The 17,653-nt window shown below is 42.0% G+C and overlaps 1 protein-coding gene across 2 annotated transcripts in view; it reads left to right on the top strand.

Moving 5' to 3' along the window:
• Nucleotides 1–2,251: 2,251 nt before the first annotated feature.
• The window catches only part of WASF3 (WASP family member 3), a 64,712-nt gene continuing 49,310 nt past the window's right edge, over nucleotides 2,252–17,653 (top strand). For both annotated transcript variants that reach the window (XM_082752478.1, XM_082752477.1), the window contains exons 1-2: nucleotides 2,252–2,303; nucleotides 2,558–2,666. The gene's annotated coding sequence lies outside the window, so the exon portion shown is untranslated. The remainder of the gene's footprint in view (nucleotides 2,304–2,557; nucleotides 2,667–17,653) is intronic.

Consider the following 17,653-nt stretch of genomic DNA (forward strand, 5'->3'; position numbering starts at 1 on the left):
TCTACAGGGTGAGGCTGTGGCTGGAGGGAAAGCAATTTATTGCAAAAGCTGATTCAGCAAGAAACTCTTCAGGGACCCATCAATGTTCCATTATTAATCAGAGATGCTGTAATGATTATCTGTGGTGTTGTAAATCATTTGCGTAACAGTATTTATTTTAACATTACTCAGCAATTCTGTGTTTCCTGAAAGACAAAAAGATTTCCAAACCATGAAACATGCTCTTCAGAAGGAAGCAACAAGCAATAGAACAGACTTTCAAAAGATTGTTTTGTCTTACACTTTCAAGGCCAGTCTGGATGGGACTTTGAGCAACCTGGTCTAGTAGGACGTGTCCCTGTCCATGGCAGGGGGTTGGAATTAGGTGGTCTTTAAGGTCCCTTCCAACCCAAACCATTCTGTAATTCTATGATATATTGTGTGAAATAGACTATTCAAGAAAAGGAGGTCCTTTTAAATTTTATCTAAGTCAGTGTAAGCAAATATTAAGAATATTTCATGCTCGCTTCCACTAACTCATCTTGACTTCAGTCTCCAATAACCCTGCCTTTTCATTACCCTCTGAAGCCTGCTTCTACCTTCAAGTGAAATTAATAGCAGAAAGATCAATCCTGAACATCTCTTGGTGTGTCAATCCAAACCTGAAGGTTCTGGCTTCAGAGCGCTTTTCTGAAGCATAATTTTACTTGAAAATATTAATGGTTAGGACAAAAGCTTATTAAATTATTACTTGCAGATAATTTAACCACTTTCTTTGTGTGTGTGTGTGTGTCTTAATGAAAACTTAGTACAGATGAAATGCAAATGGTTTGGCAGATTTGCCTTATATGCAAATTCTAAGGCAAGGTCAAAATTGCAGTAATAAAGCTCTGCCTGAGTTCCATTTTTACAAGATTTAGATATTAAAAATAGCTATTGGTGCTGAAATGTCATGAATACAGAGGAGAAAAATGAAAGCTGAGAAGGAATCCAGGAGACTGGAAAGCAGGTGGAACAAAATAAATGTTCGTTAATATCTTGCACCACACAGGATGCTTGCTTCTATTGATGGAGCAGAAAAAAATCACGGTAGCGACAGGTCTGTGAAATTAATACTTTTTCCAGCCTCAAGATCCCATTTTCTGTATGAAAAAAAAAGCATCACTGAATGAGTATGGTGTTTTAACTAGGCAAGGTCATTTAGCATGTTTTATTTCACAGTCTCTGAAGTTTCCTCTTTCTTGTTGCGTGTGTTTTAGGGCAAACAGCCTCCTTTTCAACAGGAGCTCTCTGAAAAGTTGGGGGCTGTTATCCCCTTACAATTTTTGTCCTGTCGAGCCGTGACGCTGGATGAAAAGACTGCCACTTCCTTCTTGTAGGACTGTGTTATTCGGTGATTCCTTTTCTGTTTTTTTTTTTTTTTTTTTTTTTTTTTTCCTTAGAGCACTCGCCATCTGCACTTAAAGCAGGAGGAACCCCTCAGCCTCATGCATTTTTTGCTGTATAACCTCCTGTGCCTACACCAGCGGCTGCCTCCTGCCACGAGGGGTGTCAGTGCCTTGAACACAAACCATTTAATTAATTAGCGGCATTACCGAATGCTGTTTCTTTTTGGCGAGGAGCTGCCTGTGAGCCCGTCCTTGCTGAAGCCGGAGTTGAGCAAACTTCCAGCCCCCCCAAATGTCCGCCCCCATCACCTCCCCTCGCAGCCCTGACTCTTTTCCACAGCGCCCCGGGCCCTTAAAGTTCGCCTGGCGATTGTTCGGCGCCCGAAATGTCATTGAGATGATAAAACCGGGCTCGTTCCCCCCCGCAGGCTCCACGACGAGCAACAAAAGCCGTTGTCCCAGCCACAAAGGCCGAGACCCGGCCGAGGGGGGACGCTGCGCGGGGGCAGCTGCGCCTCGCACAAAGCCCCGCTGGCACCGGGCAGGCCCCAAAACCCCCCCGCAGCCCTGCACGGGGCCGTTTGGGATCGGGATTCGCTGGGAACTGGGTCAGCGGGGCGGGCAGGGCGGCGGGGAGCGGCGGCGGCAGCGCGGCCTCACCCCGTCCCTCAGCCCCCCCTGAGGGGAGGCTGAGGGGGGAGGCGGGAAGCCCCTCAGCGCCATCACCCCCCCCACCTCACTCCGAACCATGATTGACAGCTCCAGCCCCTCCCTCCCGGCCTTCCCATTGGGCGGCGCGCACGCCACTCACGAGGGGGGGCGAAGGAGGGTGGTGAGGGGGCGGGGCCAGCGGGCGAAGGGGCGGGGCTTGGGGGGGGGGGCGAGGCAGCGGCGGCTCGGCCCGCGCAGGGGCTCGCGCGGCGGCGGCGGCGCCAGGTGGGTGCGGGGCCCCCTCCCCCCCCCCCCGGCCGTTACCCCCTGAGGGGCGCTGAGGGGGTCCCGGCTCCATGGGGGGGGGGCTCCGGTTTGAGCCCCAAAACCGAGCGGGTGGGGGCTGCTCTGCCCCCGGGGGTCGTCAGAGTCCTTAGGGATAACCCCCGGGAGCCCTCGGTGAGTGAGAAGTTTTACAAAACGCTTTGTTTTTATTTTATTTTTATTTTTTTTTCCTCCCCCCTTCTCCGCTCGCGCAGATGAATTCCCGTGAGGTGTTTGCCCCGAGCGCCGCTGAGGAGGAGCGGCTGCAGCAGCCTGAGGAGCGCGGATCGTCGCTGCCGAGTGCCTGAAGCTGGCTGGAAAAAGGTCAGAAAACGTGTTTTTTTTCACATTTCCCACACAGTTTACTAATTCCTGCGGGTATCTAACAGCTTGGGACCCGCTTTCATTCTCCTCACCAGCCCGTGAAGCGGGGCCGGTGCCCGAGCGATGGGCGCTGGGTGAGTTCCCTGACAGAAAACACCTCACAAACGGTTCAGTTTTTGCCCCTATGTGTGCAGGGGCAGAGGAAAGCGGCCTCGCTGCGGTTCTTTGTGCTGCTCTTGTGGGCTGGAGGCAGCCAGAGGGGAAGCCTGCCTGTTAGAAAAAGACGGGAGCGAATTGTGGAAGCAGCCAGGAACTTCCCAGAGACTTTAAATTAAGGAGGAGGACGTTGTTTTGCTTCGCCTGTCACGCCAGGCTGGCCTTTTGTATTTTATTTTTAAAGCTTTACGTGGGGAACCAGAAAGTATTATGTTTATGTGAGGCAGACTGTTGTTGTGACTGCCCAATACAGTATTTTCCGTAGTAGCGAGTAGTGTGTGCTTGAAGAAGGGAATGAAGTAATGGAATAACATTGCAGTCCTCATCCTCCAGCATGCTCTCCCGTGCTACGGTCTGTAGTTCAGATGCAGAGATGTCCAGCTTCTGATACATGGAGATCAACATAACATACAATAACTATATAGACTAATACCCAAGTTATTAACCTGTAAATATAAAGTTACAAGTTACAGTGCTTGCAAACTTCAAGATTCAAGGATTCAACCCTCTATTTGAGCTGTGGAAACGAGCTTTTTTAGGTGTTATGTTCAGTTATAGCTTACTTCTGTATTTAAGTTCCCATTCGAAATAAATACTCATGTATGTGTGGAAGGACCCGTCTGCACTACGATGAAGGCAATAAGTCATTTCTGCTCGGTGAACGTAGCTTTCATCAGGTCCTGAAGGAAGGATGTTCGGTCTGCAGCTCTTCAGTTCGACACCAGGACCAGACAGTCTTCTCCTTAAGCAGTGTGGAAGCTGGATTTATTTCCAGCAGAATTCTGGGGACAAGTTGTGCAAAGCAAGCTCTTCTTACTGCTTGCTGGAGGGCTTTTTTGGTGTTTTTATGGCTAGTGGAAATATGAATGTAGTTACTAAGCAGTGAATGGAGAGGTTTTATCGTACATGAAGTAATAGTTGAACGAGTCCTTTTTCTTTTTTTCCACAGCTATTTTCTACAAATAGAGAACAAATAGAAAACACTTTTTAAACAGATACGGAAACTATAGTTTTGGTTATACTCAATAGCTAATGAAATTACATGGTCTTTGCTAATTTTTTGGTTTGTCCATAGAAGTAATAAAATGACTTTATATGTTAGACATAGAATTACTTGTGCTTTAAAAAAGCATGCTTTCCTATCAGGAGTACAGTATTGAGGCTGCATGTTTGGTTTATATGGTTCAACATGTCCTACTCTCAATAGCAGCATAAACCTGCTTTGTTTCTCAGTGTATGCTGTCTGTACGCCGTACCTCGTTTTCGGAGCACTGATACAAACTTCTTGTAGACTGGTTGCTCTTTGTGACTACTTTAGCTCAGGTATATACAGATGGGAAGGTGCACACCACGTATTTATATGAAATAAGTGTCTGTGGGCAGTACTCCTCAGTGAAGGAAAGTGGAAGAAAGTCATCATGTGACATGATAGGAACTTTGAGCTAATAGTACTTGTATACAGTCACTAGCAGGACAGGATTTCTAACAAGCAAACCAGAGCAGATATTTCAGAGCAGAATGAAGAGCTAATGGTAGTTAAGTCGTTGTTTGTGTTACCTGGGCAGTGGGTAGCTTGAATGCCTCTGAAAGTCTTAATTTCTAGATTAAATGTCCTGCATGGACCCTTCAGTCTTGGTGTAAATTGAAGTGAATGGAATAGTTACAAGCCTTGAAGAACTGCTCATCTTGTAAAAAGATAAATGTATGCGGTTAGATCTTTGTTCTTTTGAGACCTCCCTTAGCACCACCTTCTAAATCTCTCCTGACTACTTTTAGTGAGGAATGAGCAAGAAATTTGTTTCAGCTAAGGCTGTCCTTGCAGACTGTCTCTAGTTGCTGGTGGGAGTTCAGTTTGCATGGTGTGGTCTTGGTACTGAACCCAAATCTGAAACAGAGTGGATAACACAGCACTGTTTGTCTTTTTTTTTTCCCACTCAAAGTTCTGTTCATATCTCAACTAATAGATATGTGGCACCAGTTAAAAGTTTTGGACTTCATGGACTTCATTGCTAAGACTTCGTTTACAATATTGATGGGGAAACATTGTCTTCATCTGGCTCCTGTCTTAGTTCTCCAGTTTTGAAGCCATCCAGTATGTGGAGATGTTGATAGGACCAGACTGCAGCTAGGTGCCTTCCAGCCTTATCTGCAGCTGCACTCTGTGTTCAGAGGCTTCCTTACGCAGGGGGTGCCAGGGGTCACAGGTAACAACTGCTTTAAAGTAACAACTTAGTCTCTTAAAAGAGCAGAAATGGAAAGAGGGAGAGGGTATTAATTTCTCCTCCATATGGAAGTCTCATAAACAGAATTTGTCATGTAGGAAAATCAGTGGCTTAGCTAAGAATCAAATAAAAGCACCTTGAACCTTAGCTTTGTTGCAGAACTGCTACGCCACACATTTCTCCTGAGAACCTACCCTGTGTTTAGAGATAATGATGAAAATAACGTGAAGTTACACCATATTTATTTGCTCAACTTTAACCTGTGAGCGCTTTCCTTCACACTTATTTTAGATCCAGCTGTTCAGAAGCCAGCCTGTTGTAAAAGCTATTGAAATGCTGCATCGGGAGTGTTTTTTTTTTTAACTGGAGAAGCAGTGTGTTTTTTTCATCCTTCTCTTAGAAACTCAAGTTGCTGAAATATTTTTAGCTGCTGATAGATGTCATTTCTTTTTCCTCTGCCAAAAGGGGAACAAAACATTTGGGAAGAAATTAAGAAATTTGTGTGTAGAAACAGCTGAAGATTAAAATGGAAGACCTTGTGTCCACTTAAGCAGTGAAATAGGAGCTTGTCTTGCTTGATTTCTTTATTTTTGTCAGGTGACAGCACCGGAGAACTTCTCTTGAAGGCTTGTTAATATGATGAGCATGTATTAGATGTGTTTATGCTTCTGAAAACAAATCTAGTTTTAGGGGTTTTAGTGTTAGGGCTTTAAAGGGACTCTCAAACACTCAGCAAATCAGTTTTCCGATTAAATTTTCTGCCATTAAACAAGTGGTATTTTCTGTGTCCAGAGTCAATTGTTGTATTTATTTTTTAAGCAGAATATTAGTTACTTGTCTTCAAGATTTTGGAGCGACTTCCTGCCGGTTGATTACAGATGTCATCAATTTGTTCTCTTAGGGTTTTGATAGCCAAACATGGCCAGAGCGGTTAAGATGGGGGGCAGTAGGTGTTCAGTATTAAGTGTGGAACATCTTTATGCTAAATGTAGTTTATTTTTGAGTTGTCATTACTCATGCCCCTTGAGAAGGCATGCTTTAACTCTGAGTTAATTATCTTTTGTAGTTTAAAGAATATATCTGAAAAGCAGAAAAGCTGAGTGTTACTTAGGATGAACTTGATTAATGTTTGTGTTATTTTTGACTGACTTTTGTGTTTAAAACAAAAAAGGAGTGACATGTTTTCCCATCACGTGCATGCTAACAAATGTGTTATATTTAAAGCGTGTTGTTTTTCTCCTAATCATTCATAGTTTCGAATCTCCTTGCAAGAGTGTTTTGGTTGTTGTTGTTGTTGGAAGTGCTGCAAAGAACTGGCACAAGAACTGTTGAGTGCTGAGTTACAGAATTGGCTAGGAATTAGTGAACGCAGTAACATAACTAAAATAAATGTCTTGGACATGGCCAGCATACAAATATTTTGGCCTCAGTTTTTTGAATTAATCTTGCATTCTGTAGATAGTTAGGTTTTATAATAGTTTTCAGAATATGTTGCAGCCTTTAAAATGCTGGCAAATGACATAAAGTACGTGTAGATATCAATGGTAATTTGAATCTATCCTGAGTTCATATTTTACAGTTATCCTAATTGTTACAAAGAGGAGTAATCTATGCTAAGGCTAACCTCCATTAATCTGTCAGAAACTGCATTTTAGGCTGAATCAAAATCATTTTTTTCTTGTCCTGGTAAAAACAAACAAACAGGGTTTCATATGTGTGCCTGAGTTTTCTCTCTGGTTCCAAAAATGAAAATGCTATTTCACTGTTTCTTTGGCATGACCTTTTATTTCACATCCCTGTTGTTGAGGTTATCCCAATGTGGAAACTATAGAATTTGTATAGTTGTGGTAAAACTCTATCAAATGTTGTTTATTTACACAGCAGTACGCACAGATAAATTCACGTTGATGAAAATATTTATCCCCATGAAGCTCAAACGAGACAAATTTTCTTGGAGGCATACACAGTAGTTGTTTCTTCCCATGCTGTTGCAAAAGCATATTTAAAGTTGGTTTGACTGGTGTAACTAGTGTTAATATGCTTTTGGGGAGCTTTTTGGGTGTCTGAATATGCGTTTGGTGTAGAGTTCTATGTGTATTATGGTGACTTTTCAAGTTCTCTGTAAACCTTATGCTGCTTGCTGATAGAACTTCAAAATCAGGCAGGAAAATTTCTGGTGTAAGTAGTGAAAATGCTGTTTAATGCATGAGCTAAATGAAATCGATAGATAAAGTCTTTAACTTCATCGCAAGTGTTACTAGTGATTATAATTCTTCAGACATTTGAAATTTTACATGAGCCTATTATATGATATTTTCTGGTAGGTGAAGAAAGCTGAAAACTCTTCTGCTGTCATCTGGCCTTTTGTCTTTTTTTCTTCAACTTTTTTCTTCAAAGTCATTCCTCTATTCTTTCGAAGGCATTGTCCAGCTTTCGGGTTCTTGTCTACAAGCACATGTAACTATATATATATATATATCCTAATGCTGCTTGCTGAACAGTTACATATTAAAGCAGGGTGCTATTTGGATCGGGGCTCTGCTAGCAAGATGCGGGGGCTTCTGCATTGTGTTGGCTTGAGGTGGTCTGTTTGGGTGACTGTGCTCCAGAGGGTGCTGCATGTGCTCTTCCTGTTGGGTTTGCCAAAGCCTTAATCTTTTTGGGGCACGTTTCTTAATACCTAACACAGTACTGCCCCGCTGTTAATGTGTTAGAGGTGGCTTGTGGGAATGCTTCTGTGTGTTGGGAAATGGAGTGATGCTGTTTTCTTGGAGTGCTGTAACTTCTTTCTTGTGTTCATACCTTTCTACGTGCTGCTTTAGCATCCTGTCCTTTGGGTTGCTGGGTAATTAATTGGCTGTTAACATCCAGTAATATTATGGATTAAACTGTCATGTTTTCTTCATGGTTTGTGAAGCATGTTTAATGATCTTCTTGTGCCGGTAGATTATGAAGGCAGAGGTCACTGATGGCATAAGTATGCCCCCAGTGGATATCTAACATGACAGGTAGGATGTAATAATGTTCTGGAGGCTGCAGAGGACTTGAGTTTCAGAGGCTGTTTATGAGATAGCGTGTGCAGTGTGTGTGATGATAGGAGCTTGAAAGTCACACGTTTTTGAGCTGGGATGTTAGAAATTTCTCTTTGACATTGGCAATGTTAGCGGCGTGCTTGTCTTCAGGAGCAGCCCCGGCGTTGTGGCTGCCTGGCCTCAGAGGTGGCACTGGGTGTTGTGGTGTGATTGCACTTGACAGGAGTCCTGCTCTAGGCACTGGCTGTACAGGATGTACTTGGCCAACGGAAGAAAATTGTGTTTTCTTAAACACTGTCATTCCTACTGTCTTTTATGTGCTATATACAAAGAGAAGGTTGTATTTATTTAAAGGTAGTCATGTTATTTTCTGTATGTCATGGCAAACTGAAGAGCTAGTGGATGCTTGTGTGTCCACATCCTTGGTCATCAAAGCACAACTGTGTGCTGATAAAACTATCTGTTTGTAGTATAGAAGTGCAAAAATATTTCCTTTTGTTGGTGATATATTCTTAGAGACTGAAGCTGAACGAAGCACCACATCAGTGAAGACTGAAAACCTTGTATAACCTCATGAAAATGTTTTATGCAAGTCTAGTTGCTAATGCAGAGAGTCTGAGTACCCCCTCATGAGTGTCTGTAGTTTAATGCCTGCAGTCAGAGGTGCTGCATGCAGCCGTTGCTCACTCCTCCTTGTCCAGTAGCTTTTTCTTGCAGCCCAGAACTGCTGTTCCTGTTGCAATGCCTTCCTTTGGAGGTCAGAAAAGGGCAAACCTTCTTTTCTGTCTCGTGCTTCTTATGTCCTGTAACGTAAGGACAGTTTGCATTGCTGTTGTGCAGCTGAGCAGAGAGCAGCAGCACTGGTTAAGCAAGTGAGCAGTATATAACCTCTGTATTCATAACAGGTAATGGCTGGAGGATTTGTAGATTTCATTGATGACGGACATAAAATACCAAAATATTAACAATATTCCAGCAAATGTTGGATTTTTTTTTTTTTTTGTGTGGTTGTTTTAAAAACCTGTAGTGGAAAAGGTCACCGTTTCATGGTGCCAAGCAAAACTGTTCATTTGCCATGGACTTGATGTTTTCCTACCAGAGCAGTAGGCAGTGGTGGAGGCCTGGAAGCTTGTTTTCTTCTGAAACTTCAAACAGACTGTTTGTTCAATCTGTTTCCAAACAGATTGGGAAGTTCTTCTGCATCATTACATGTGAATGAAGAGTTGGAACTTCTGAATTAAATCAGGGGCTTTAGTGAAAATTTGGCTTCTTAGTTCTTTCTTCTAGTAGTTCGAGCTTACTGTTGAGCTTCCTAGCAAATGCTGAAATTCTCTGGAACTCCTAGCAGCATGGGTTTATTGCAGAATGATTTCCTGGGAAAGCAGTGCTGTTCATTTAAAGGTTGGCTGCTGCTCTGAATGCTTGAACAGATGCAAACGTGGAGGAGATAACACCACTTCGAATGAAGCCTACACTTGATTGTTTTAACTTCTGTGCTGAATTTGAAGGCACTCGTGTATTGCTTTGTTTGCACACAGCTTGAATATTTAAATCCCTTCTAGTCAATGTGTGCCAATTTAAGGGCTGGAATGGGGCTGCAATTAATCCTAACTTACATTTTAACAGGTTTTCTTGCTACAAATGTACTAAGTGGTTTAGCATCAGTTCCAGGTTATCCAACTTTGTCATAGGAGTTCAGTCATTTGCCAGGCTTTGCTAGCCAAACAGACCTGCAGGTATGTGGAAAGCCTCGTCCTTTCTGTCTGCCCTTCTTTTTACAGCAAGCAGCAGGGAATAACATTTCTCTCAGCAGCTTCATTTTGTTCTTGATGGTGGGGATCCTGTCTCCTTCAGCTCAGCCAGCTTGTTTCTCTCGAAGCTCTCCATTCTGCAGATCCTAAAGGTCTTGCACATCCCCATTGCAGCGTTGCATCATATTTATAGCAAGCTGGAGAGCTGCTGTGTGGCAAGCATGAAATACCACAATGTTGAAGCGAGGAGGTACAAATGCCTTCAAGAGGAGAGTCTGAGAATGCACTAGGGTATAGCTGAACTATGCATTCCCTGAGCAGAAATGTAGCTATTACAACCTTTGCCTCTGTCATCAAACATTGCTCATGCTCTTGTAGAAAATCTGTCTTGAAAATTAAATCGTTCTGTGATTTGGGCTGGGCAACTCCACAAGTTTGTAGATAAGATTAGGAGAATACTGGGTTAGATCTCAAGCTACTGATGCTGTGAAGACAGACCCTTGTGCCTCGCTGCTGAATTTCTCTGCTGGATTTGCCCTGCTAATGACAGGAAAAACTTCCATGTTGGCAAACCAATAAGCAGTTGGGTATTTTTATCTGCAGGATTTTTAGTAGGCTGAAATAGCTGCATCTGAAATATTACTGGAAGATTGTTGGAATTTGATTTGCCATACAGCTGTATGCTGCACTTCAGACTCCTGAAGAAGGTACACGTTTTGCAGTAGTGTTGTTCTGATTGCTATCCTAAGAACTCTGGTGGTCTTTATAAGCTCCTGAGGCTTCTGCTTGTGTTGTGTAGAAGGTGGTAGTTCTCGTGGTCACGTGCAGCTGTGTGGCTGAACTGCTGGCTGCCTGGCTGGGTGCTGGGACAGGGTCAGCAGCCTTCAGGAATCTCTGTACCTTACAGAGTGATAGCAAGGTCCTCTATGAGGGGATCTACGTCTCTATTTGCAAAAGCTGCTGGGAAATATTAATTAAAATTCCATCACTGGGGAGAGTTTCAAAACTTCATTTGTCTTAGAAGATGCTTCAGAAAGATTTTCTTACATTGCCTAGTGAATTGGTCCAGTTACCATTTCTGTGAGTAATTAACTTCTAGAGCATTAATGAAGGATGAAATACAATACTGCAGCAGCTTGAAATGTTGTCTTAATATCGTGGCTTTCTGAAATGCTCAGAAGTGTCTCTCTGAAGTACCTGGTTCAAGTTGCACACTTGTGTTACTTTTGCTGTCTCTTCATTAGCAACTGTTGCAGCAGCAGTGGTGAAAATGCTTTTGAAAGGCAGATAGTGAGGTGGTATTGGTTTTTATTTTATTTTGTCTTTTGTGGTAGTGGCAGCAGAAAACCCCAAATACAATCATTTCCTCTCCCTGCCCTACATCGTAAGATAAAGCCGTTACTGCTCTGGGTTGTGTGGTACTTCCTCATCTGGATTTTCTGTTCTGCTTCCTCATGCTGCAGATTCACTCCTATGTGTTTCTTCGGAATTCTTTTACTTCCCTTTCAGACTTTCTCTTATATCCTACTATTCCCTGCAAGGATGAAATGTGTTGTGGTAAACTTCTGCTTTATGCCATTTCTGGTAAAAAGCCACAACCCACAGATGCTTTTTTTTTAAAGAGTGAAATGCTTGGAGATGTGTTTAAAAAACAAACAAAGAAGGAAGCACGCAAAAAAACCCAAACAAACAAAGTCCTCCCTACCCCTGCTGCAGTCATCCCAAAAGAAACTTAAGATGGGGGAATGTAGATGCAAGACTTCAAATGCCTTGCCAAACGTAAGCCCTTCTTTCCTCTGCCGAGCGAGCTGCCTACTATCACATTTCTTCCAACCACAGAATGTTGTTTTTGGCAGGAACATCAGTAGGAGTATTCTCTCTTTTAAACAGTTGTTGTTTGGAAAACAAGCATATGTCTGGCATCATCAGGGGTTTCTAAAAGAGGAAAAAGCGACTCTATTTTCAAAATGTAGTAAAACCGTGTTCTCAGCAGAATCGGATGTTAAATGGTTTTTGGAAGCTTAAGCGTAATGGCGCGTCATTACAGCTGCCTGTCGGGGTTGGAGCAGGGAGCACAGTTAGACCTTAAGCTGCTGAGTGTTAATCACAGCCTGGCAGCGGTTCTCCTCAGCTGAGTTACTGGGTTCTCGGGAAGCCCAGAGTCAGCCTTTTACAGAAAGTCAACTTCTTGTAATTTGTCAAAGCTAGAATTTAATGCTGAAGTTCGGATACAAACAAAGAAGCTGTCCATTTACAGTTGTTGTAATTTTAAAGTTACTTTAAAAACCTACATCTATAAATCTGTAGCTTGAGCATCCCTACTCTCTGTTGTCTTGGTTAGAGCTATGGCACTTAAAGCCTTTAAATAAGAAGCATCAGGAAATACACTGAAGTAAGCTTTGTGTGCCTAAGGGGTGACAGCCTAAACAATGAACAGCTTGGATTTGTTGGTCAAAGATAACTTTATTCTGTTTTACAGGTGAATAAATACAGCAGACAGCAGTCCCGGATACCCAAAGAAGTTAGCTGACATTCATTAAATGTCAGGGATAGGATAAGAATGGAGAAACATAATGTTTTAGTACAGGGAAACATTGAGGAGATTTAACTGTGAGGGTAGGAAATAGGGGTGTTGAACCTGCAGGAAGAAAAGCAGTGATGTTAATTGAGGCTTACTGAAAGTGATTATATTCCCTTTATGACGTTCAACCTCCTGATATTTTAGAACTGAGATATATATGTAGAAAACCTTGACACTAAAGCTTGATTGAAATGCAGACCTTGAAGGACAAGCCTTCTTTTGTTAGAAACGCGTTTTTGAGTCTTCTAAATCCACTTTGAACAAAGCATTAATAAATGTTATTGTAGGAAAGATAAGGCTGTAGAAATAATTGAATTCTATTGTGGATTAATTAATTTGCATGATACTACTAGCATTCTATAAAATACAACTTCGTACACTTGCTGAAGTGAGCAAAAAAGCAATGAAGTGTTGATCTTCCCTTGTTCAAAGCACGCAGAACTTACCGATCTAAATCTAATTTTACAGGGTGTTGAAAGGAGAATAAACTTAGCCCAAGTGGGAAGCTTGAGTGTTATTTTTTTCTGTACGCTTGAAATGACTTCTGGTGATTTTTGATTAAGGGAAAAAAAAAGTGACTAATTGAACAGCTGGTCCACAAGGGTGAAGTAGTTTCAGGTACCTTATCTCCCCCACCCTAAGTGTGTTAGTTAATCGTTTGTGTAAGATTGGGAGTAACAGCAGTTCTCTCCAGGGATGGCTACTGATACCATAAAGGGTTAGGAGGAAGTGAAGATCTCTCCCTTATTAATGCGCAGTCTTTGCCAAAGAGATTTTTTTTTGTAGCCAAGAAGAGCGTTCATATATCAATCAACTGCTCTAGTAATAGTTTTCACCCACTCTTTATCTATTTTTAATAGCTTTTGTTCCTAATGGACAAATAAATCGTGCTGGAGCTGTTTGTGCTTGGGGCTGAGAGCATATCATCACTTCCAGCCATTAAATCAGTGTCCTCATCTTGTGCAGGAGGAAGCAGCCAAGTTGCAAAGGGACATGAAATCCAAAACCACGCCTTTTGTGTGGTCTTGCATACTTCTGTTTGAATTTTGCTTAATCCCTTTTATTTGGCTTCTTACTTCTTCAGAAGTGCAGCTGGTATGAGATTACCAGTGGTGGATCGTGGGTGGTGGGCATTTTATTTTACTTGTGGTTTTTGTTTTATGCTTTAGGGGAGGACATCACTGGTTCTGCAGCAGCAAGGTGATATCTGGAAAGTTATCTTAATCCAAGCTGAAAGGTGTTAAACCTCAATCTCGTGGGGAGCCCAGCAGGGCGAGGATTGCTCTGTGGGTTCTGGTGGTTGTTGCTCTGGCTGCTGGGAAGGTTCCCCCCCTCCATGGCTGTCTACTTGGTTCTGGTTTCTTTATTTTGGCCTTGTTTTGAAGGACTTAAACATGGGGCTGTTGGCTGTCCTAACAATACCTTGTCTACTGGGAAGTGGCAAGGTGTCCTTCTAAAGTAGCAATCCTGGTGCACACCTTTTAGGTTCTCACATGTGAACCTGATAATACCTACTCCTAAACAGAAGCCGTTCTGGAGGGCAGGGCATCTCTGTGCTATTGCTGTTCCTGAAAGTCTTTTGATCAGAAGACACCATGGATATAGCTGGCTGGCTAGTAAAGCACAAGCATATGTAGAGGCCAATCTCACATTTCCCTTGGCATGGATGTCCCAGACATATGAAGATAACAAACTATTTAGTACCTGCAGTTCTGAGAGCTTGACTTGGGTCTTCCCTGTGTCATTTCTTTTTATGTGGGGTTCCTATAGAAAATCTGTAATAAAACATCTAGAATAAAAAAGCCAGTATGCATCTATGCTGTTAAAAGAAAAAAAAAAGGTGTCCTGTGAGATCAGGGGACACTTTGTTCCTGCAAAAGATAATTAAGAAAAGGATTCTGCACCTTCTGGGATGACCTGGTCCATCCATGGTACTTGATGCAGAGTTTGCCAGGAATTTTGTAACCTGTGATAACACGAGTGGTCAGCTCAGGTGATGGTGATGCTTATAGCACCACACTGAATTTTGCTCACAGACTTTAGCTATGAAGAGCTACATGAACATTTCACATCCAGATGGCACGTGGTGGAAGAGCAAAGACCTGATGAAGCACCGAGTTCTCAATCTGCTGTGCCTGTACGTGCTGGCTTCCCCACATCCAGCATGCACGTGCCTGTGTTTCTGAGCAAAAGCTCAATGCACTTTAATACCAGCACTTCTCAAACTTTCAACTGACTCTCCCTTTTCTCTAGCAGTTCGTTCCTCTCCTGCTCTTGCGCCACCCCAGCAGCTGTTAAGCAGGAAGGGAAGGAGGAAGCCATGTGTGTCACAGCTGTGCTGCTCTGTCCCTGTCCTCTGGGATGTAGAGCTGCAGCCCCAGAGCACTGTGTGTTCCTATGGGAAGATGGGAATTTGAAGCTGTGCCACATTCCCTGCAGTCCTTTCCCTTTTTTCCCTTCCTGGAGCAGGACAGTCAGTGTAACCAAAAGGCTCGATAGCTTCCGTTTTCGAGCATGAGCCACACGCCTGCTTCGGACCTGTCTGCTGCTGCCTGGCTGGGCATGGCATCGGCCTGGGCACGTGGTTCCCTTCCTTTCCCATCTGCTGAGTGGTACAGAGCAGCTTTTGCTCTTTGCCTGAACCAATTAATGTGGATTTCCAGAAGGTCACTGCCTTTCAGCAAGCAGTTGTCCCTTAAAATCTATTTTTTTTTTTCCTGAAGTCAAGGTATTTCGCATCTTACATCTGCCTTCACAAGTTAAATGCAGATTTACAATCTACATTATTTGTCATTTTCAAAATCTTGAACAGAGGAAGGCAATGGGATAATTGCAAGCATCACTGGAATGGCTGTTTTTATGATTTTTATGGAAGACTGAAGGGGGGACATAGGCAAGAGACTGAGTGAGAATAATGTGGCATACCTGCAGTTATATTAATATGAACTGCTAGGGGAGATCTAGAGTACACATACAATATTGTACATACTAAGAAATTCAGGTGTTCTTTTGGAATAATAAATTTGGTTATTAGACACAGTGTTTTTCATTGTTTCCAACTGTCTTCATGGATATTGTGTTTGTAAGGTGCTGCATTTGGAGCAGCTGGTTGCTTCTCCCAAGCAGAAATGCCTTCCAAATAGAAAATATTGACCATATCTATGAAAATAATACTGAAACAATCTGAACAGTAAAACTTACTGGACTGGTGAAATGGGGAACCAGCCAACTTAATCTCTTGCTTGGTTGGTGTTGAGGCTGATGGTAAAGCAGTAGAGACCCTAAATGGGTTAAATGGTTAGGATAATGAAGTTCGTGAACTTCCTTCCTTAAACATTGTAAAGCAGAAGTGGTTTTAAAACTCCTTTTCATTAAAAGAGACTTTAATTAAAACCATAAAAATCTCCTAACAGAAGACATGATGGTGTTAAGCTACTTAAACTCTTTTTTTCAAAAGAAGTGGGTTCTATTTCAAGTGCTTCTCTGTGATTTGTTCAATCTTCCTGAACTGCTTCTCTACATTGAATGAGACTAAGAAGGTCATAGATCCATGCAGAAACGCTCGAGTGACTGGCCTGTAAGTAGAAATATTAGTAGTAAAAAAGGACCAAAACAAACAAATGGTGCATCTGGCCTTCTTAAAACAGAAAGGTTTAAAAAAAAAATAAAAACAAAACCCCTTGAGAAATAGGGATGAGCTTGAACCATGTAGTTAATACTAAGGTATGGTAATCTCTTTCAAGAGCAGCTCCCTAGATGGGGCGTAAAAGGAATAATTAAATTATTCCCTTTATTTTAATTAGAAACTTCAGCTGTTAAGAATGCTGTCATTTTTCTTTCTTCCTTCTCACCCTCATTTTTTACACAGTAGTGCTCTTAATTGAACCTCGTAGGTCACTGTGTCACTAACTATTTAATTCCATTGAGTTATAACTTTATAAGTGGTGGTTCTTCAGTGATTTGCAGGTACGATAGCTAGGTCTGTCTAAAACCAATTCAAAACACCTTTTGAAACTAAGGTGGGTTTCATTTTTTTCCAATTTCTCTTCACAGGTGTCTTCTACTATGTCCTGCTGACATTGGTTCTAAATAATGTAAATAATTACTGTAATTGTAGAATGAGGGAATTTGAAGAGGTTACTTTGTTCACAAAGTGTTTTCAAGCACCTGCAGACTGTAGAATTTCCTTCTTTTTAGAAAGCATGCTGACTTTCCTGATTTTTTTTCAGTGATATACTTTATACATGCATTTATCATTAAAATATGTGTAGATACTTCAGCCACTGAATAGTTTTTGTGTTTATATGCTAACGCTTTTAAAGGAATTATAAGAACTGTATGGGAATGGGAATAAAGCAAAATGATTACCGTGGTGTCTTTTGATGGTAAGTTTTATATCAAGATATGCTGGATTACTGTGCTCTAAAATAAAAAGCTACAGGCTATTCTGTGGCACCTTTTGAGTGTTTGCTGTGTTGTCAGGCAACTAGAATTTTATTTTGGATATGAAATTAATCCACTGCAGTCAATGCCTTTTTTCTTAAAGTAACTCTTGTCTGTATATTGGATTTTTATCTGGTACATATCTAGCCCTCAAATCTTTGCATCACTGAAGGAAAAAAAATCAAGATAGCTTAATGTTCGTCTTGTACTTTTTGAGTTTCAGAAATGTTTTATTTTCCTTCTTGTAAATGTAAGCCATTTCTCTTAAATTATGCCATTTAATTTAGGAGAGAAGACTACAGCACCTACCTGGAGTCTCTTTCAGTTTATTCTGTAGGTCTGACCCCTCTGACTGAAAGCGGGGCACTGGACTAAAAAGTCTGTTTAGCTAATTCTGGCGTTTGCTGTAGTCTGCTTTTTCATTCCATGTTCCTGCATAAAAACTAAGTGTTTGGAGTAGTTGGGAGATGTTGAGCAGATAGAATAGGTTTTAGTTGCCGTTTAGATGTTCTTAGGCTGCTTGGGACTTAGCTATCAGAAATTTCAATATGTCTTCTGAAAGTAAACCTCAGTTTTCACCTAGTAGTAGGTTACTAGATGCTATGTCTTGAATGAAATGGGGGAAGGGAGTGCACAGCAGACAGCCCGGTGCTTGCTTCAAACCTGAGCAGAGTCACTGACGCTACAGCAGCCCGCTGTTGTAAGTCATTTTCATTAGCATATGAAGTGAGTAGATGAAGAA

The sequence above is a fragment of the Aythya marila genome, assembly GCF_965140915.1.
Source record: "Aythya marila genome assembly, chromosome: 1".
NCBI lineage: Eukaryota > Metazoa > Chordata > Aves > Anseriformes > Anatidae > Aythya > Aythya marila.